Below are 21,960 nucleotides of genomic sequence, written 5' to 3'. Positions count from 1 at the left end.
AGTCCCTTGAATGTAGTCCTTCTAGGTATAGATAGCCAGAGGAGTGTTTGCAAGACTGGAGTCATGTGTTCTCTTGGGTGAAGTCAGAGAAGAAATCTTGGGGCAGCATTTTGGGTGAGCTGTACTGTGCGTAGGAGAAATGCAGGTGCACCAAGGTATAGGCTGTTGACATAGTCAGGCTTGGAGAGTACGAATGTGAGGATGGCTTGCAGGTTCTGTTGGTATACAAGCTATGAATAGATGCATTATTATGCTTCATTGTGTAGAAGGCACTGTGTGGCATTAAGATGTGGTATCAAGTATAGATCTAAATGCATGGTTATTCCTGGATTTCTGACTTCTCTTGATCTTGTTGGAGGGGCATCATGTTCTTTAGGGCAGTTGGCTGGTATTTTTGGCATTGTCCAGAGGCCATATTCTCGGTCTCTGCAGTATTGAGCTTGGGGTGGTTATTCATCTTCCATGTGTTTATGGCATGAAGGCAGTCATCAAGTTTTAAATTATAAAGGTCTTCCAGGCCATCCAAAATTAGAATCATTTGGGTATCATCTCCATAGCTGCAACAGGTGAATTTAATATTTTTTGTTAAGGGGATTAGGTAGATGTTGAATAATGGAGGAGCTATGATGGACCCCCTAAGAGGTGTCACAGTGTAGTATGTGAGGAGCTGGCGTGAAAGGTGGTACCAACACTATTTGAAAGTTATAGCTTAGAGGCCAAAAATTAATTGGGCAATAGTTGAACCACTCCCACCTTTAACTTATGGTATGTCAAAAACAGAATTTGCAGTGTGGAAAGATTGCACAAATGTGCAGGACATTGAGTCAGCCAGCAACTTTCATGACCTTTCCTATTCCTGATACATAAGTGGTTACCACAACGTAATCTTACCAGCCATTCAGAAGCAATGTCCAATCAAAAAATCTCCAGATTCCAATATGACTTAATGCATTGAGACTATTGGATGGGAAAGAGCCATCATAAGTCAGGTACGACTTATATTGGACTGGCATTGCTCCAGCCTACGGCCTTTCTATGGGCACTGGTCTGTTGTGAGATATAGCCTAGTAAGATAATATGTGTTCTTGAGAGATCTTTATTTTGTTTGAGAATCCAGAAAGTTTGCTAGGGTAATGTGCCTGCTGCAGGGAGCTACAAATACCCTAACTAGCAGTAGTGTGAATCTGAAATAACCTAATACAGTCTGCCATTTCACAAAGGCCATAACGGACTATTCTTTCTAAATGGATTACTATTTAAATAACCCTGCCAGGGTCAACACCCTGAGGATTCCTCTCATTGAATCAAATTTTGTGGAAACCATAATCAGGGCATCTGAGGCTAAAAGCATTTGTATTTTAATTGACCTCTCTAGACATCTCCGCACAACATTCACTAACTGTTAGAATTGGGATCTCTGGTTGGCAGTCGGTTTGCACTCTGTCCAAGCAGGGACCCTCACTCTAGTCAGGGCAAGGGAGAAACACGGCTCAGAAAACCCCTGCTCATCCCCTTGGTAGCTTGGCACAAGCAGTCAGGCTTATCTCAGAGGCAGTGTGTATGTAAAGTGTTTGTACCAATCACACACAGTAACACAGTGGAAACACCACAAAAGGACTCCACATCAGTTTAGAAAAAAAGCCAATGTTTATCTAAATTAAACAAGACCAAAAGAACAAAAATCCAACATACACAAGCAAAGATATGCATTTTAAAATTAAGTGTCTTAATCCATAGGAATATTTAGCACAAAGTACCTGGTATGCACCAAAAATAAAGCCGCAACAGCTACTATACGTCAGAAAAGGAAGCGATGTGTCAATTCCCTACTCGCAAGTGAGGCCGTCTGTCGATTCTTTACTCGCACCAGAGGCCGTGTGTCAATTCTTTTCTCACAAGGAAGGCCTTGAGTCAATTCAGGGTGTGGAGCCTCAGGTCAATGCAGGGATGTTGAAGACTTTGACACCCAGGATCTGTGCGCGGAAAATTCCAACATACTGTGCGAAGAGTCTGTGGTGAGAACAGGCGCTGCGTCATTTCTCCAGCTGTGAGGCAGGCGCTGTGTCAAATTTTCAGCCGTGGGACAGGCCGTGTGTCAATTTTTCTGATGCACACACAGCTGTGCTTGGATGTTCCCCCACAGATTACCAGCTTTCACTTCTAAGGGCCCAGTGACTGGATTTCGCACCACTTAGCAAGTCATGACTCCCAGCAGAAGAGCCAAGGCACTCACAGTCTTTGATGTCCCTGAGACTTCAGAACATGGAGCAACCTCAGTCCAAGCCCTTGGAGAAACTTCACAAGCAGGATTTTGGAAAGCAAAGTCCAGTTCTTTGCCTCTTCAGGCAGAAGCAGCAGCAGCAGGCCAGCACAGGAAAGCATCAAGCTCTTCTCCGTGGCGGAGGTTCCTCTTGATCCAGATGTAATCTGAAAATCTGGGGTTTTGGGTCCACTACTTATACTCATTTCTGCCTTTGAAGTAGGCAAACTTCAATGGGACGTCTCTGTTGTTCACAAGATTCCGCCATGTCCAGGCTCGGCCCCAGACACACTCCAGGGGGTTGGAGTCTGCATTGTGTGAGGACAGGCACAGCCCTTTTAGGTGTGTCAGCTCCTCCCTCCGCGCTCCAGCCCAGGAGATTCATCAAGATATGCAGGCCACTCCACAGCTCCCTTTGTGTCACTGTCTAGTGGGAATTCACAAACAGCCCAACTGGCAGTCTGATCCAGACATGGATTCCACAGGCAGGCAGAAGCACAAAATGGTTAAGCAAGAAAATGCCCACTTTCTAAAAGTGGCATTTTTAAACTGATATCTAAAAACCAATTCCACCAAAAGATGTATTTTTATATTGTGAGTTCAGAGACCCCAATCTCCACATCTCTATCTGCTCCCAATGGGAAACTGCACTTAGAAGATATTTTAAGACAGTACCCTTGTTAACCTATGAGAGCGATAGGCCTTGTAATAATGAAAAAAATGAATTTGGCAGTATTTCACTATCAGTGCATGTCCTACCTTTTAAATACACTGCACCCTGCCCCTGTGCCTACCTAAAGCCTACCTTAGGGGTGACTTACATGTAGTAAAAGGGAAGGTTTGGCCCGGCAAGTGGGTGCACTTGCCAGGTCGAATTGGCAGTTTAAACCTGCACACACAGACACTGCATTTGCATGTTTGAGACATGTTTACAGGGGTACACATGTGGGTGGCATATTCAGTGCTGCAGGCCTACTGGTAGCATTTGATTTACAGGCCCTGGGCACCTCTATTGCGCTTTACTAGGGACTTACTAGTAAATCATATTTGCCAATACTGGATAACCAATCACCCATACACTTTAGACAGAGAGCACTTGGACTTTAGCACTGTTTAGCAGTGGTAAAGTGCACAAAGTATCAAAGCCAGCTAAAATTCATTACAGCACAGGATCCAAAAACAAGGGGTCAGAAGCAAAATGTATAGAGAAACCACGCCAAGAGTTGCCAGGTCTAACACTAACATTTTCTGTTTTTTTTTTATATTGTAATCTCAGATCTGTGTAGTATGAATCTGCGTTTTTAAATTTAGTGACTCCTTTGAAATCTGCTTCATTTTTATTGAATTTATGGTAATATCAAATAATTGGTGCAATGAGATCCTATGTTATGTACTAAATGCACAATGCAATTAAATCTGGAGTAAAGTTCGTATTTGGAGAAGTTGTGGAATGCTGGGTGGTAGAAAGTTTATGGACTCTCACAGATTTTGGAATTTTCCTTCACAGAAATATGTGGACAATCTGAGATGTTGCCCAAGTTTGGAGTCTGCAGGACATTCTGGGTAAAAAAAGGTTATGAAAATGAAGTAAACAATTGCATGAGAATATTTTCTTTACAATCTTCAAAATCAAGCCCACACTTTGCAAACTAATCAAAAGATACTGCTGCTCTAATGTGTTTTGTGCAGTCTCTCTGTCCCCTATAAAAAACATATTGCTTGTATTTTAAGAGCACAGTAGAACGTTGCCCCCCCCCCTCCACACACACACACACACACACACACACAGCCCCATTATTCCAGACAGCTCAATGGACATTCAAGTCAGGTTTTAGGAATGTTCCTTTGATCTGTGTAGCAATACCAGATTAGAATGTCCACCAGTCTATTGAAAAAAATGGTTCTTTCACTCTTGTAGTCGTTGCTATGGTGTCTGAGGCTTTTGTTCATTCTATGTCCTCTAAACATTTGAGCAGGTATTTCTCTCCCGCTGATAGTGCTATATAGACCATACCACCGTACCTCACAAACATCAATCCAAATATCTATGGCTTCTGAAATTTTAGGAATGCAAAGCGCGTTCTTTGGCAGTTACGCTGCTAAAAATATATATTTACATTAGCAGCATTTGTTCATTTTCAGATGTTTCCCATAACGCAGATATTCTTTCCACCGATTAGAAGCCTTGGAAATGTTGGCGTGCTTGTGTATTCTGATTGTCGCTGTGACATTGCTTAAAGTTCAACCTTTCCTCTGGGGCCATGAACACTATTTACTATGGCTCTCTGCTGGAGCTTAGCATTTCAAAAGCGCGGGCATTATATCGATTCCCTCTGGCCTCAGAATACAAGATTCACCTCTCCCTGTCTGTCTCCCGTGAGCCGAGAACAGTTTTGGCAGATAATATTTTTTCCTTTTGTGTGAAAAATGATGTTTGGGTCTGGTGAGTTTTTTTCCCGTTGCCCCCTCTCTGATTCCTCTCATTAAAAGACATGTCTTCTGGGCGAGTCCTGTCCTGTCTGTTGTCAGAGTCTGCTTCGTGTCTTTCAGCATTACATATCTTCCATAAAATGTCACTGGCACGAGGCAGTATTTAATTAAAAAAAGTTCATCTCTTCTCAGCGGAAGTCAATTTAAGTTTTGCTTTATGGCTTGGCTCGTAGTACCCTTTAAGACCTTTACTACACTGCCTGCTCTCTGGGAAAAATTAATTGGATGCTCAACAATGACAACTTTTCTATACAAGATGTCTACACATGTCTCCATTTAAGTGCTTACATTTGGATGTTTGAGAATAAGAAAATAGGCTTGCAGCTTTGTAGAGGAACGTTATGGAAGGTAATCAGTGCACAGTTGTACTTTCTGCCAGTCTTAATTAATGTATAGGTGTATTTTCTTTGCAGTTTTATATAGCGCGAACGTGTCTCAAGGGCATTAGAGCGCTTTGGTGATCGTCAGATTAGATTATACAAAGTACAATATTTTTTGGGGGCACGAGGACATTAGGTAAACGGGGATATTGCGCCAAGGTCGGGACTCGAACCTGCTTTCTCAGGTGGAACGTCAGCCGCTCTGTCTGGCCTATCAGGCCACATCTCTTCCCTGAAGGGCCCTATAGTTAGTGGGAAATGCATTCTGAAAACATAATCAGCAGGAAAGCTCTCCACAGGTTTGCAACCATTAATGAAAATGTGCATGTTTAATTAGTATCCGCCATCAAAGATTCAACATGCTGCCAGTTGGTGTGCAGCCTTCAATTATTGCTGGTCCTTGGATGCAGAACTCCCTAGTGGGATGGACTGCCTGGCACCAAGCTGCTGTCACTGTATGTTGCACCCAAAGCTAACTGCTGTTAGAGGTTTGAGCAACCATTTGTAAGTTACCACAGTAACCTTGTAAGCCTTCAAGGAAAAAGACCGCCTTTAAAGTCGATTGCATGAGCAGCAAGGTTATGCATTTTTAGAAACGGGTAAAACAAACCGCATTGTTCCAACAAGAAATAACTTGAACACATTTTCAGTACATTGATACAGCAAATCTGCACAAACAATGAAATATTCCAAAATATATGGGTCTGACAGAGTATCCAATGGTAATATTGCTCCAGTGCAGCAAATCACCTTTAGAGATGCTTTTTTTAATTAAAGCAGACTAACACTTCTACCACTGTAGAAGAAATGCCTATTGAATGGTGTTTGGACAAAATGTCGAATAAAAAATATTGTGACTCAAAAATATTGTGTCAAGAGTATCAATACATCAAAATTATTGTGGTCAGGAATATCAAAGGTAAGAATGTTGTTTAAGTGTAGTTTTTAGTACTGTTGTAAAAATATAATTTTTGCTGCTAGGCCTTTTCCCCCTCAGGTGCCAAGCCTTTTTTGGCTATTTGGGGCAGTTTGCACTTAGAGCCTCATAACAGTTTGTCCCCATAAGCTACCCACGCAAAATTTGTGTCCTTTTTTTCCAACATCCTAGGGATTCTAGAGGTAGCCAGACTTTGTGGGAGATCAAGAAATTAGCCAAAATACAGCGAAAATTAGTTTTCTAAAAAAATAAAAGGCAAATAAGGGCTGCAGAAGAAGGCTTGTGTTTTTTTCCCCTGAAAAAGGCATCAACAAAGGGTTTTCAGTGCCAAAATCATTATCTTCCCAGCTTTAAGGAACAGGCAGACTGGAATAAAAAAAAACAAATTTTCAACACAATTTTGGCATTTTACTGGGACATACTCCATCTCTACTATTTTTGGTGCTTTTATCCTCCTTACAGTTAGTGACAGAAATGGGTGTGAAACCAATGCTGGATCCCAGAAAGCTAAACATTTATGAAAAGTAGACAAAAGTCTGAATCGGCAAGGGGTAATTTGTGTAGATCCTACAAGGGTTTCCTACAGCAAAAAACAGCTGAAATAAATAAAAAAAAAGTTGAGGTAAAAAACAGCTATTTTTATCCACGTTTTACTCTGTAACCTTTCCGGTGATGTCAGATTTTTTAAAGCAATATACTGTTACGTCTGCTGGACTCTTCTGGTTGCGGGGATATATATACAGCAAAAACAGCTGAAATAAAAAAAAATTGAAATTGAGGTAAAAAACAGCTATTTTTCTCCACGTTTTACACTGTAACCTTTCCGGCGATGTCAGATTTTTTAAAGCTATATACTGTTACGTCTGCTGGATTCTTCTGGTTGCGGGGATATATAGGGCTTGTAGGTTCATCAAGAACCCTAGGTACCCAGAGCCAATAAATGAGCTGCACCTTGCAATGAGTTTTCATTCTATACTGGGTATACAGAACTTCATTTGCTGAAATATAAAGAATGAAAAATAGGTATCAAGAAAACCTTTGTATTTCCAAAATGGGCACAAAATAAGGTGTTGAAAAGCAGTGGTTATTTGCACATCTCTGAATTCCGAGGTGCCCATTCTAGCATGTGAATTACAGCACATTTCTCAAGTAGAAAATATTTTTTACACACTGTCTTAAATTTGGAAGGAAAAAATGTAGAGACAGACAAGGCGCAATAACACTTGTTTTACTATTCTGTGTTCCTCCAAGTCTCACGATAAAAATGGTACCTCACTTGCATGGGTAGGCCTAATGCTCGTGGCAGGACACACAACATAGGCACATCACATTTTTACATTGAAATCTGACGTGTTTTTTGCAAAAGTGCCTACATGTAGATTTTGGCCTCTAGCTCAGCCGGCACCTAGGGAAACCTACCAAACTTGTGCATTTTTGAAAACTAGACACCTAGGGGAATCCAGGATGGGATGACTGTTGGGGCTCCCACCAGGTTCTGTTACCCAGTATCCTTTGCAAACCTCATTTTGCCCCAAAACACTTTTTCCTCACATTTTGGTGACAGAAAGTTCTGGAATCTGAGAGGAGCCACAAATTTCCTTCATCCCAGCATTCCCCCAAGTCTCCCGATGAAAATGGTACCTCACTTGTGTGGGTAGGCCTAGCGCCCGCAACAGGAAATGCCCCAAAACACAACGTGGACACATCACATTTTCCCAAAGAAAACAGAGCTGTTTTTTGGAACGTGCCTAGCTGTGGATTTTGCCCTCTAGCTCTGCTGGCACCAAGGCAACCTACCAAACCTGTGCATTTTTTAAAACTAGACACCTAGGGGAATCCAGGATGTGGTGACTTGTGGGGCTCTCACCAGGTTCTGGTACCCAGAATCCTTTGCAAACCTCAAAATTTGGCCCAAAAAACACGTTTGCCTCACATTTCGGTGACAGAAAGTTCTGGAATGAGAGAGGAGCCACAAATTCCCTTCCTCCCAGAGTTTCCCCAAGTCTCCCAATAAAAATGGTACCTCACTTGTGTGGGTAGGCCTAGTCAGCGAAAGGAAATTCCCCAAAATACTATCTGGACACATCAAAATGATCAAAAACAAAACTACCTGTTTTGGGGGGGGGGGGCACCTGTGTGTTTGGTCCTGGGCTCAGCAGCCAGACAGGGAAACCTACCAAACCCAGACATTTCTGAAAACTAGACACCCGAGGGAGGGAGTCCAGGGAGGTGTGACTTGCGTGGATCCCCCAGTGTATTCTTACCCAGAATCCTCAGCAAACCTCAAATTTAGCTAAAAAAGCAAATTTTTCCATATTTCTGTGTGGGATCACCTTACCGGGACAAATGTCCTACCACCCAACGTTCCCCTCAGTCTCCCAGTAAAAATGATACCTCACTTGTGTAGGGAGGCCAAGTGCCTGTGACAGGGAAGAGCCAAAAACATGTCGAAATTGAGGGGGAACCAAAGCGGGTCCAAAAGGGCAGTTTGAAAAAAAACATTTTTAGGCTGACAAGTGGGGCAGAATTTTTATGGGCATAGATGACACCATGCTGAGTGGATTCCTGCAGATTCCAGAAGGTTCCATCACAAAAATGGGGACAAAATGTGTGATTTCCAGCATAGTTGGAGGTTTGCAGGGTATTGTGGATAAGAAAATGGTGCAGGGTGCATGTGAAGCATACCACCCTAGACTCACCGAGATGTTTATTTTTCAGATGTGTCTAGGTCTTGTGGATTTTTCTACATGGCAGCGTCCCAAAGTCCAAAAAGTGGAGCCCTCACCATTCCAAATGGGACGATTTTGAGAGTTTGCCAAGCTCTCATTGCCCAAATGTAAAACCAAAACCCAAAATAAGCAAATGCCCTCTCGCTTGCCATGGGATTAGATGTTTTAGGGTGCAGGGGGAGAGGTGAAAGTCTGTTATCCACTTCAGTTGGGGTGGGGGCATAACCATGCCCATACTGGTTGGAAGCCATCACTGCACAATTTTTTTTTTTATTCCCCGACATCTAGAAGACTTTCTGCCCCCCTGGGGTGTGGATTGGGGGTAATTGCCCCATCTGCCCACTGGTGGGCAGAACAACTTTGGCCCCATTGATTTGGGGTGGGGGCATGGCAATACCCCACCCTCATATTTTGAAAAACAAATCTTCCCCGGTCTCTGGTGGGCTTTCTGCCCCCCTTGGGGGCAGATGGGCCTTCCAAAAATAGGCAGAGCAGCCCCCAAGGGGGGCAGATATGGCCAACAGTAATGTGCCCCCATGAGGAGCGACCCTTGCCCAAGGGGCTGCCCCCGAAACAAAACACACACATACACACACACCAATCCGTAGTGCCTAAGTGGTTTCGACCTTATAGAAATAGGCCGATCTGCCACCAAGGGAGGAAGAAATGGCCTAAAAACAATTTGCCCCACCCTCCAAGGAGCAACCCTTGCCTAAGGGGTCGCTCCCCTTATCAATATAAATAAATAAAAAATCCCTGGTGTCTAGTGGCTTCTGTCCCCGTGGGGCAGATCGGCCTTATTAATATAGGCTGATCTGCCCTCAGGGGTGGCAGAAAAGGCCTATTAAAAAAATTGCCTTCCTGGGAGCGACCCTTGCCTAAGGGGCCAATCCGCTTATCCATAGAAATAAAAAAAAAACATCCCTGGTGTCTAGTGGCTTGTGTCCCCCTAGGGGCAGATCGGCCTAATTAATATAGGTCGATCTGCCCCCGGGGCGGGGGCAGAAAGGCCTTATAATAAATTGCCCCCTTGGGGGATGACCCATGCCCAACGGGCCGCTCCCCTTCTTTGTTACGATCACTATGCGATCGTGTTGCAGGAATGCTTAGAGTGACATGAAAAGGGAAGGAAAAGCGTTTCCTTCCCTTTTCATGCCTCTCTGCCTCCCCTGCCCCTGGTACCGAGTGGAAACCAATCTATTTCTCATGGGTCGCGCTGGAAGCCTGGCTTCCAGCGTGACTGGAGTTGACCTCTGATGAGGTCAGCGAGCGATCACGCGCTGACTTAATCAGACGTCACGGGGTGTAGTGGGGCAGGGATGGAAGGGGAAGCGATTCTTGTTAGAAATGGGGTCTTTGGTTGGCAGTCAGGTTACCCCCAGTCCAAGCAAGGACCCTCACTCTAGTCAGGGTAAAAGAGAATCACCCTCAGCTAACCCCTGCTTACCCCCTTTGGTAGCTTGGCACAAGCAGTAGGCTTAACTTCAGAATGCTTGGTGTAAAGTATTTGTACCCAACACACACAGTAACTAAATGAAAACAACATAAAGTGACACAACACCGCTTTAGAAAAATAGAAATTATTTATCTAAACAAAACAAGACCAAAATGACAAAAATCCACAATAAACAGGTCAAGTTATTAATTAAAAACCAAAAAGAGTCTTCATGTAATTTTAAACACACACTAACGCTGCGACTAAGTCCTAAGGTAAACTTTTGACCGAGGCCTCCCGCGGGCTATAGCGTGAAAATGTACCTTAGGTGCGTGAAAAATAACCCTGCACTGGTGAGTGTGCGTCAAAAAAGGGTTTGCGATGCGTCGATTTCACTCAGGAGCGAGACCTTACATCGTTTCTCCTTTAGTCAGGTCAGCGTGCATCGTTTCTTCTCTCCGTAGGAGAGCGATGCGTCGATCCAGTCAGCACTCTCGGGTCCGGGCAGGCCTTGCATTGTTTTTACATGCCCAGCGGTGTTGATGTCAGAAATTCAGCTGCATGATGGTCCGAAAACCATGCAGCGCAGGTTGTGATCTCACCAGCCCCCATCAGCGATGATGCGTGTCGTTTCTCCAACCGTGTGCGTCGATCTTTCAGTCGTGCTGCAGGCGAGTGACGATTTACAGCCGCAAAGACTGGCGGCGCGTCGATTTTTCAGACGCGAATTGGAGTTGTGTCAATCTTTTCCCCACACAGCAGTCTGTGCGTGGATTTCTCACTCTTGTCCTGCCAACTTCTCCTTTCACAGTCCCGGGAACTGGATGGGCACCACTTGGCAGAGTAGGAGTCTCAGCAGAGGCTCCAGGTGCTGGCAGAGAGAAGTCTTTGCTGTCCCTGAGACTTCAAATAACAGGAGGCAAGCTCTAAATCAAGCCCTTGGAGAGTTCTTCACAAGATGGAAGGCACACAAAGTCTTTGTCCTCTAGCACAGACAGAAGCAGCAACTGCAGGATAGCTCCACAAGACTCACAGTCACAGGCAGGGCAGTTCTTCTTCCTCAGCTCTTCAGCTCTTCTCCAGGCAGAGGTTCCTCTTGGTTTCCAGAAGTGTTCTAAAGTCTGTAGTTTTGGGTGCCCTTGTTATACCCATTTTGCCCTTTGAAGTAGGCGTACTTCAAAGCAAAGTCTCTCTTGTTTGTGAAATCCTGCCTTGCCCAGGCCAGGCCCCAAACACACACCAGGGGGTTGGAGACTGCATTGTGTCAGGGCAGGCACAGCCCTTTCAGGTGTGAGTGACCACTCCCCTCCCTCCTAGCACAGATGGCTCATCAGGAAATGCAGACTACACCCCCAGCTCCCTTTGTGTCACTGTCTAGTGAGAGGTGCAACCAGCCCAACTGTCAAACTGACCCAGACAGGGAATCCACAAACAGGCAGAGTCACAGAAATTGTTTAAGCAAGAAAATGCTCACTTTCTAAAAGTGGTATTTTCAAACACACAATCTTAAAATCAACTTTACTAAAAGATGTATGTTTAAATTGTGAGCTCAGAGACTCCAAACTCCACATGTCTATCTGCTCCCAAATAGGTTCTACACTTTAATCAGATTTAAAGGTAGCCCCAATGTTAACCTATGAGAGGGACAGGCCTTGCCACAGTGAAAAACAAATTTAGCAATATTTCACTGTCAGGACATATAAAACACATGACTATGGGGGTCATTCTGACCCTGGCGGCCGGTGACCGCCAGGGTCACCGATCACGGGAGCACCGCCAACAGGCTGGCGGTGCTCCCGAGGGCATTCTGACCGCGGCGGTTCAGCCGCGGCCAGAAAGGGTAAACCGGCGGTCTCCCGCCGGTTTACCACTGCCCTTGTGAATCCTCCATGGCTGCGGAGCGCGCTCCGCAGCCATGGGGATTCTGACACCCCCTACCGCCATCCTGTTCCTGGCGGGTCTCCCACCAGGAACAGGATGGCGGTAGGGGGTGCCGCAGGGCCCCTGGGGGCCCCTGCAGTACCCATGCCCATGGCATGGGCACTGCAGGGGCCCCCGTAAGAGGGCCCCGCAAAGTATTTCAGTGTCTGCTAAGTAGACACTGAAATACGCGACGGGTGCATCTGCACCCGTCGCACCCCTGCAACTACGCCGGCTCAATTCTGAGCCGGCGTCCTCGTTGCAGGGGCATTTCCTCTGGGCCGGCGGGCGCTCTTTTGGAGAGCGCCCGCCGGCCCAGAGGAAATGTCTGAATGGCCACCGCGGTCTTTTGACCGCGGTGCGGTCATTCAGCGGCGGTACCTTGGCGGACGGCCTCCGCCGTCCGCCAAGGTCAAAATGACCCCCTATATGTCCTACCTTAACCATACACTGCACCCTGCCCCTGGGGGTGCTTAGGGCCTACCTTAGGGGTGTCTTACATGTGAGAAAGGGAAGGTTTAGGCCTGGCAATTGGGTACACCCGCCAAGTCGAATTTACAGTTAAAACTGCACACACAAACACTGCAGTGGCAGGTCTGAGACATGATTACAGAGCTACTTATGTGGGTGGCACAAACCAGTGCTGCAGGCCCACTAGTAGCATTTGATTTACAGGCCCTGGTCACCTCTTGTGCACTGTACTGGGGACTTACTAATAAATCAAATATGCCAATCATGGATAAACCAATTACATACACATTTTGGATATGAGCACTTGCACTTTAGCGCTGGTTAGCAGTGATAAAGTGCCCAGAGTAACAAAAACAGCAAAAACAGAGTCCAGCACACAACAACAACCTGGGAAACAGAGGCAAAAAGTTAAGGGAGACCACGCCAAGGATGAAAAGCCTAACAATTCCCCTTCCAGCCCTGTCATGTGGGGTGAGGGGAGGCCCTCGGGGGAGCGCTAGCGCTTCCCCTGAGGGCCAGTCCCAGTACGTAATGGTTACGTCCGTGGTTCCTGAGCGCCGCGCCACTGGATGTAACCATTACGTCTGTGGTGGCGAACCGGTTAATACATATTTTATTTATTATCGTTGCTATCTGTTAATTTATATGTATTTTATTGTAGTGTGTTTGATTTTATGTGTTTAGTTATTTTTAAATTTGTTTGTTTAGTAAGATAATTTTAATGTATTGATACATTAGATAAATATTTTATTGTAATTATTAAAATACATCTTTCAATAATAAAAATCTTGGTATACAGTACATATTTTATTTTAAATTTAAATTCAATAATGTAACAATGTTGCACACTTATATTTATTGAATATTTCTAATTGATTTTTTTTATTTTTATTATTATTCATTTTCTCTTTGAAAGTTTATAATTTTGTATGCTTTTTTTTAAGTGTTGAAAATTATACTGTCCTTTTTAATAAGCTGTTTTAATTATGTTTAATTCTATATTTTAGATTAAAAAAAACTATGTATAATTCACTTATCAAAATGGAATAAGTATGTATTATTTATGATGTATTAAGGACGGTGTATTTGCATATTTATATGTTATATGTTTATTTACATTATATTAAACACATTATTTTTATCATTTAGATTATTGAAATATGTTCCATTACTGTGAGTGTATATTCAATTATTTATTAATTTAAATGTACTATAATGTATATTTATTGTATCATTAGACATTTAGTTTCATATTGTTTACTTATATTCCATGATTTTTCACTTTGTACTATGCATTTTTGTTATGTTTCAAAATTTAGGAATACTGATAAATAATATTAAAAATATGTTATTTTTAGATAGTAATTAACACATTACTTTATATATAATCTTTCATTTAAAATATATAGAGTTATTGTGTCTTGTAAGTACTTTTTATATAAAAACATATGTGTGGCTATGGAGTATTGATTGTGTATATAAACGCTTTAGTGTCCAACACCTTCCCTAAAATTGTTTAGATTGATGTGAGAATAGTAAATGTTGCCCCTTTAGTGTCCAACACCTTCCCAAAATAGTTTACATTGGCTTGTGATTAGTACATTTTGCCCTTTAGTGTCCAACGCCTTCCACAAAATGGTTTAAGTTGAAGTGGGAATAGCAAATATGACTCCTTTATTGTCCAACAAATTCCGCAAAATGGTTTAGATTGGAGTTGGAACAGTACATGTTACCCTCTAGTGCCCAACACCTTCCCCAAAAAGGATTAGATTGGAGTGGGAATAGTAAATGTTGCCCCTGTAGTGCCCAACACCTTCCCCAAAATTGTTTAGATTGGAGTGGAAATAGTACATTATTTGCTTTAGTGTCCATCACCTTCCCCAAAATGGTTTAGTTTGGAGTTACAATAGTAAATGTGACATCTTCAGTGTCCAACATATTCTGCAAAATGGCTTAGATTAGAGTTAAATGAGTAAATGTTGCCCCTTTAGTGCCCAACACCTTTCCCAAAATGGTTATCTTTGGAGGTGGAATAGTATATGTAGCCTCTTTAGTGTTCAACACCATCCCCAAAATGGTATAGATTGGAGTTGTAACAGTATATGTTTTCTCTTTAGTGTCCTACACCTTCCCAAAAATGGTTCAGATTGGAGTGGGAATAGTAAATGTCACCCCTTTATCACCTATCACCTTCCCCAAAATGGTTTAAATTGGAGGTGCAATTGTAAATGCCACCACATAAATGTCCAACCCTTTGTCCAAAATTGTTTAGATTAGAGCTAGAATAGTAAATGTCACCCCTTTATTGTCCAACACCTATTCCAAAATGTTTTTTATATGAGTTGGAATAGTAAATGTAATTCCTTTAGTTCCAACTCCTTCCCAAATATTTTTAAATTGAAGTAGGATTTGTAAATGTCACCCCTTTAGTGTCCAACACTTTTTCCCAAATCGTTTACGTTGGCGTGAGAATATTTAATTGAACCCTTTTAGTTTTGCATTCCTTTGTTAAATGTTTTTCTATGTAGTAGGAGTATTTATGTCATTTATTTACTATTGTTGATGTTTAGAAAGATAATTACCGTAGTAGTCAGTTATATATTTATAATAACATTATTATATACATAGTTTCATAGAATAAACATACTTAAGACATATGTGATGAGGGGAGAAACTCTGAAACCGGTCCTAGTATCCTTGTTTCCGGTCCAGGGAGGACTTGGCTTGGCATTCCAGACTGGACTGTTCCTATGGGGAGCCGGGTTGAGACTGATTTGCATATGGTGGGTCCAAACTGGGGTGATGTGGTGGAAAAAATAACAATGTACTGAACCCAGATCTATTACTGGGGTGAGTGTTGGTAAAGTTTCAACACTCCACCCATCATTTTATTTTGTGATGTTTCAACATGCAGTACATCATAGCCTGTCTAGTCCACAATGTCCCAGCATATACAGAATCATATACATGTTCATTTTCACAGTTCCTCAGAATGCAAAGGACCATTGTCACAGTTATAGTCACATTGTCTCATTGTGTAAAGTACTGTAGTCACAGCAGTTTGCACATTATCCATATATGTAAAACACCATAGTCAGCCCTACAGCCCCAATTACAAATATGTAAATCATTATAGCAATGCCAATACCCACATTGAGCATGAGATCTGCATCCAAGGACAGAACACAACATGCCAGCCTGGCATCTCACTCCTTGGAAGACCCCACCCTCATCTGCACAGTGACTCAAAGTTCATGAGTCAGCTCCACCCTCTTCAACACGTACATAATCTCTCTGGCCAATATCATCCACGCTCACAGCACCAACATCCTCTGCTACACTGACGACACACAACTCATACTCTTCTTCACAGACAAGACCCCCAATACAAGAAACAAGTTCACTTCCTGCACCTCAAGCTCAACAGTGACAAGACAGAAGTAGTCATCTTTAGGAAGAATATCTCATCATGGAACTCCAACTGGTGGCCAGTCTATGTCGGACCCACACTCACACCCAGCACTCATGCCAGTAACCTCGGATTAATCATCAACAGCAAATTGTACAAGTCAGAGTCATCACTGCAGTCTATTTCCATACCCAAAAGATGCTGGGGAAGCAACACTAGAAAAACTGTCACTCACAACCTAGTCACCAGCAAATTGGACTATGGCAACACCTCACCAGCAGCTCACTAGAAGACTACAAACCACCTAGAACTTGGCAGCCAAACTCATCCTGAATCTTACACACAGAACTCACATCACACCACACCTTAAGGAGCTCTGCTTTTGCCTTATATACAAATGTGCTTAGTTTAAATTCCTCACATAGACATTCTAGGCGCTACACACAACAACTTAGTCCCCACCTACCTGAAAAGTCAAATCTCCTTTCACCAACCCCCGAGGCACCTCCACTTCACAGGAAGGTCTTCTATTCGCACATATCCCACAAATAAACAGAACCAGATCAGGAGGCCAGATGTTCTCCTACATTGCTTCTGAAGCTTTGAACAGCCTCCCACTCCATATCAGAGCCTCCTTCTCTCCATGACTCAAAATCCACGTTCAGATCCATAGTCCTGTATTCCCAGTTTCTATCTCTTGTGAATTAATTGCCTATAAAAGTATCATATAAATAAGAATGAACATAAATTGTGTTGTTTTAAAACTGAAGTTTATGGTGGCTTTCGAAGTTGTTCATCTCCCTCGCCTCTCCTCTACTGCATTCGTTTTTAGCCTATGTGTGTTTTAAATCTGTACTTTGCATCCTGCAGTTTAATACTTTTACCTCTGTTAGGTTTGTGAACACGATTGTTGGGTTATTTCACCCAAGGTGATATCAGCTATGTTCACAGTGTTGCAACATGGTGGTCCAATTGTTGAACTATCATGTGAGCCTGTGCAGAAACCCTGCTCACTTAGTAACTAGTGCAGCTTTGTGTCTGTGCATCAAAGGCAAGCCCGTCAGCACCCATCTGCACCAGTTCGAGTTCGGAGGCCATAGATGCTGGTTTCCTTCAAGAAATACAACATAATCCTTTGAAAGTTTAACCTATCAACTCAGCCTCTACAAGATTAAAATAGTAAGTCCTCAGTATTAGGTATCCACTGCATGATGATGCTACTAATATTAATAAATATGCAATCGTTCCAATGTCAATAGTCTCCCTTCCGTACCTTGTCACCAACATTGCACTTGGTCTCCTACTGTTAATATCCTCTTGACCCTTAATCCCCAGGAAAGTACTAACACCACCCAGTGAAATAAGGTTAACTGGCGACATCAGTGCATCAAATATTCATGCAAACTTACTGGTGACAAAAGAACTCACAAGGCTGGTTTCCCTCATGTGTGTCCCTCTCGCCGCCCATTTATGCAGAGCTACATAAGGACAATATGATTTCTAAAACTTTGACACAAGCTTCACATAATACTATCAACATTGCACCTATTAATGCCAAATCTTTCCCCAAATATGACATAGATATTGCTGATTCAGTTAAAGATCACTGTTTGACATACTGTAGATGGAGTCTTTTAAAAAAAAGCAACTCAGCCGTCATTTTGTTGTATTTACTCCAATAGGAAAGGACAAAAACCTGGAAGTTGTGTCACAGTTTCCAATTACATTTCTTGGGATAGGGCTGATAAATTAACAAAAGTGTTATAGGCATGCTAATTGTACAGTTAGGCCAAGTAATGAAGGATTTTAATTCTGTCAGGGAAGGTGCAGTAAATAATGCAGTGCATAATGCAGTAGGTGCATTTACTGCACCTTCCCTGACAGAATTAAAATCCTTCATTACTTGGCCTAACTGTACAATTAGCATGCCTATAACACTTTTGTTAATTTATCAGCCCTATCCCAAACCTTTGGGTTTCTTAAATCTTACATTGAGACCATCACTAAGTTTGCCACAGCAAGTGCCTTACTCTTGATCCTTGGTGATTAAAATTTTCATCTGGATCAATCTAACAATCTTTCCACAGACTAGTTTTTTTTTTGCATTCTTGCACCCCACAGCAATTGACCAAGGGTGCCACTCATTCTGCTGGTCACACTCTTGACCCGATGATTGTTCCTCCAAACACTTTTTATAATTTGCTAACTTTTTCCGTGGTCTTGTCAGATTATTTTCTGTTAATTGTAAATCTGATTTTCCACCCTTTCAGAATCTTACTGAATTACCTAGGTGGCCCTGAACTAACTGATCACATTTTGCAGTAGACATCATGACCCAGTTTTGTCTGTCTGAGACCGCTTATTCAGAAACAATCAGTAATCCACATTTTCCAAGTACAATTTTTTACTGTTCATTTATAACATATACACGTCTTTCTTTAGCGCCATTTAAATCTCCCCATTGTAACCCAAAAGCAAAATCTTCTTCCTGGTATAATAATTAACTTTTGACTTATTAGAAAACCTTAAAAGCAGAGGAAAAATTGTGAGAGGCTTATGATTGAGCTAAACTTGACGAATATAAAGGAGCCCTTAACCATTCTAAAAACTTGATTAAAGTTGCTATGGTTAACTATTTCCAAATAGATATTTTAATGTGTCTAGTCTGGGAAGTAAATTGTTTGTAGTAATTAGCTAACTGAATCAAGCCCATCTCACTATTATTGGTTTTTGTTATTTCTGCAAGGATCTCAGTAAAGTTTTTATTACTAAGATAGAAGATTCCATCACCATCTTTCTTTCGGTTCCCTTTCTAATCGTTATGACACCCAATTCTTCTATAATTTTACCCGTAAAATGGTCTAAATTTGTCCTAATTTGCATTCACGTCTTATCTGTTCTCATGAAGCAGTGTGGCTATTGTTCCCTCCTGGACCCTATTACCATTTGCTTATCCTCCAAAACTTGTAGACTTTGGCCCTCGTACCTTAATGGACATAATCAAATATTTTCCTCTTGTAGGAATTGCGCCTAACTGTCTGAAGGAATGACTAATGGGTCTCATGTTGAAAAAGCCCAACTGTTTAGTTATGGGCCCTTTTCTTTTCGGCCAGTGGCAGTTAAAAGGTGGACTCTTCAATCGCTCAAACAAGTGGCCTCTATCTTAGATTCTAATTCCATCCAGGAAAACTCTCAAGTTAAACTCTGTCCTAACAAATGTACAGAACTGGCATTTGTGCTGGTGGTTGAAGATTTACGTCTGGTTGTTAAATAGAACTTCTCCTCCGTATTGCTAATTTTAGATCATTCCACCACATTTGATACTATTACCCAGAACATCTTACTATGAAATCTTGGTAAGATTAGCATTGAAGACACCATTCTAAAATGGTACTTCTTCCTCCTTGAAAGTAAACTGCAGCAGGCTGCATTTAACACTCAGCAGTCTCAGCACAAAACAATTAAATGTGTGATTCCTCAGGGAACATCCCTCACTCCTTCCATATTTAGTCACTTCTTCCTGCTTTGGTTCATTCTTTTGGCTTAAACTTCTGACCATATGCAGAGGACTTCCAGCTTTTTCTATTAGGATGAGTTCTGCATCTTCAAATGTTTCTCCAGTGTAGAATTGCATATCCTCAGTTTACCTCTGGATGAGCCAACACTGACTAAAACTTAGGCCCTCATTATGAGTCTGGCGGTCCCAGGACTGCCAGACTCACAGTAGCAGTAGGACGACCACCAATGCGGCGGCCCGGCCTCCACATTATGACCGTGGCCTAACGTGCCATGGTTGGATAGCCAGCACCGCCACTCTTTCACCAGCTGACGGCCTGGCGGTGCCGGTGGTCTTAATCTGCCAGGGAGGTGCTGCAAGGAGTGCTGTCCTGGGAAATACAAGTCCCCTCTCTGCTGGCTTTTACATGGCAGCTTTTACATTTTACACCGACATGTAAAAGCCGGCAGAGGCAGGGTGCTGGAGGCCCCGTGGGGGCCCTTGCACTGCCCAGGCACTTGGCATGGACAGAGCTGGGGCTCCCATGGCCAGCCCTGTCACGCTTTTCACTGTCTGTAGTGAAAAGCGCAACTGGTGCTTTTGCACCCGACGCACCACAACATTGCAGCTGGCTCGATTACAAGCTGGCATCAATGTTGTGGGCTGTTTCCTGCTGGCCCAGTGGGAAACTCGTGTTATGGGCTGCGGGTGGGCTGCTGTATAGGCGGTAGCCCCACTGCGGCAGTTTGGCGGGCGTGCTTCTCCACCCATCAATCTCATAATCAGGGCCTTAATGTGGACAAAACAGAGATTTCAGGCTGTGGCTTCTCAACACCTCTCATCTTTCTTTGGCCATCAACCTGTGGTGTAGGTTCTTCTCCTCCCAACTCAGTTAAGAGACTGAGGCCCTCATTATGAGGCTGGTGGTCTTCAGACCGCACCACGGTCGGACCACTGGCACCACCATGTTTCTGCTGGCTAACGGCCTGGCAGTGCCAGTGGTCACAATCCACCAGGGCAGCTCTACAAGCAGTGCTGCCCTGTGTATTACAACCCCTCCCTCCGTCGGCGTTTACATGGCGGTTGCACCGCCATGTAAATGCTGTTGGAGACAGATTGCCAGGGGCACTTGGCATGGGCAGTGTAGAGGCCCCCCTGGCCAGCCCCGTCACGCAAATCACTGTCTGCTGGTGCACCCGACACACAACAGCATTACTGCCGGATTGTAATATGTCAATGTTGTGTGTTTCCCGCTGGGCATGCAGGCGGAAACTGTGTTTCTGTCAGCTGGCCCAGCAGGAAACTCATAATAGGGCCAGCGGGAAGGAGACCGCACTGGCGGTATCCTGAATGCGGGGAGTTTGAGGGCAGCCTTTTCTGCCCCCTAAACTTGTAATGAGGCCCTGAGTCAAAACTGACTCAGGTCTATAAATAGATGTACAAGTTGCTACAGCCATTTCATCTTGTTCCTTTTGTCGCTGGCAGCTTTACCTCTTTCTGTCAGACATTATACCTGAGGCCAAAATTAAAGCTTATTTGGAGCTTATAGATTCCAGATTAGACTGCTTCAAAGTCTCTGTCTGAACTATAAATCATTGCTGATCGACAGGTAAAAGAAGATTCAAACTCAAGCTGCCAGATTGGCTGAAGGAACATCCAAGTTTTCCTCTGCTTTTAACATTTTGTAAGATCTTCATTGATTGTCAATTCAGAAGTGCGCAATTTTTAATGTACTTTAAAATGGTACTCTGCTTTCTTCCTGGAGATACTCCCAGTTTTCTATCACATAGAATCATTTGTTATTTGCCTCAAAGAACACTTTGCTCATCTCATTCTCTTCTCTTCCCCAAAAATGTGTACACCTTGATTGGATGGGTAAAGTTTATATATAAATATATACATATATATATGTATATATACACACACAAACACACATACACACACACACACGCACACATATATATAGTGTTAGGATTGTCTTTTGATAGGAAATGCACGTTTTGTGTTGCTAATAACTTTGGTGCCGTTTGACGAATCTCCACAAAACTTTCCAAAAATGTGCTCTTTTATTACCAACCTAATGCATGGAACTTTTGGGGTGATCCATCCAGCTGGGGTGAGAAAAAAAGGGGGTCCTAATCTGAAACATATGTTTCCTATTAATTTTTCCATAGGAACTTTAGGGCCCCCCCACCCCCAAGCCGTTTTCAGCCCTGGGAACCACAAGGGCCTAGCTGTATTTTTAAAGGGGGTTGGGGAGGCATGAGGCTCCCCTCCCAGGGCCGATTTTGGCCCCAGGAATCCCAACGGCAGGGACTGGCCGCATGTGGAAAGAGGGAGGGGGCATACAGTCTCCCTCCCCAGGCAAATTTTAGCCCAGGAGACCCCTTTTACCCAGGGCCTAACCACATGTGCATGGAGGGGTGAGCAGCC

General features: G+C 43.2%; 1 protein-coding gene across 1 annotated transcript in view; it reads left to right on the top strand.

The window, feature by feature from the left end:
* Window positions 1-21,960, top strand: part of ADAMTS2 (ADAM metallopeptidase with thrombospondin type 1 motif 2) — a 1,546,369-nt gene that overhangs the window by 1,120,922 nt on the left and 403,487 nt on the right. The window lies entirely within an intron of this gene.

Source organism: Pleurodeles waltl, chromosome 7 (assembly GCF_031143425.1).
Source record: "Pleurodeles waltl isolate 20211129_DDA chromosome 7, aPleWal1.hap1.20221129, whole genome shotgun sequence".
NCBI classification, from domain to species: Eukaryota; Metazoa; Chordata; class Amphibia; order Caudata; family Salamandridae; genus Pleurodeles; species Pleurodeles waltl.
Note: the sequence above shows the minus strand (reverse complement) of the source record. Positions and strands in the feature narration are given on the sequence as shown.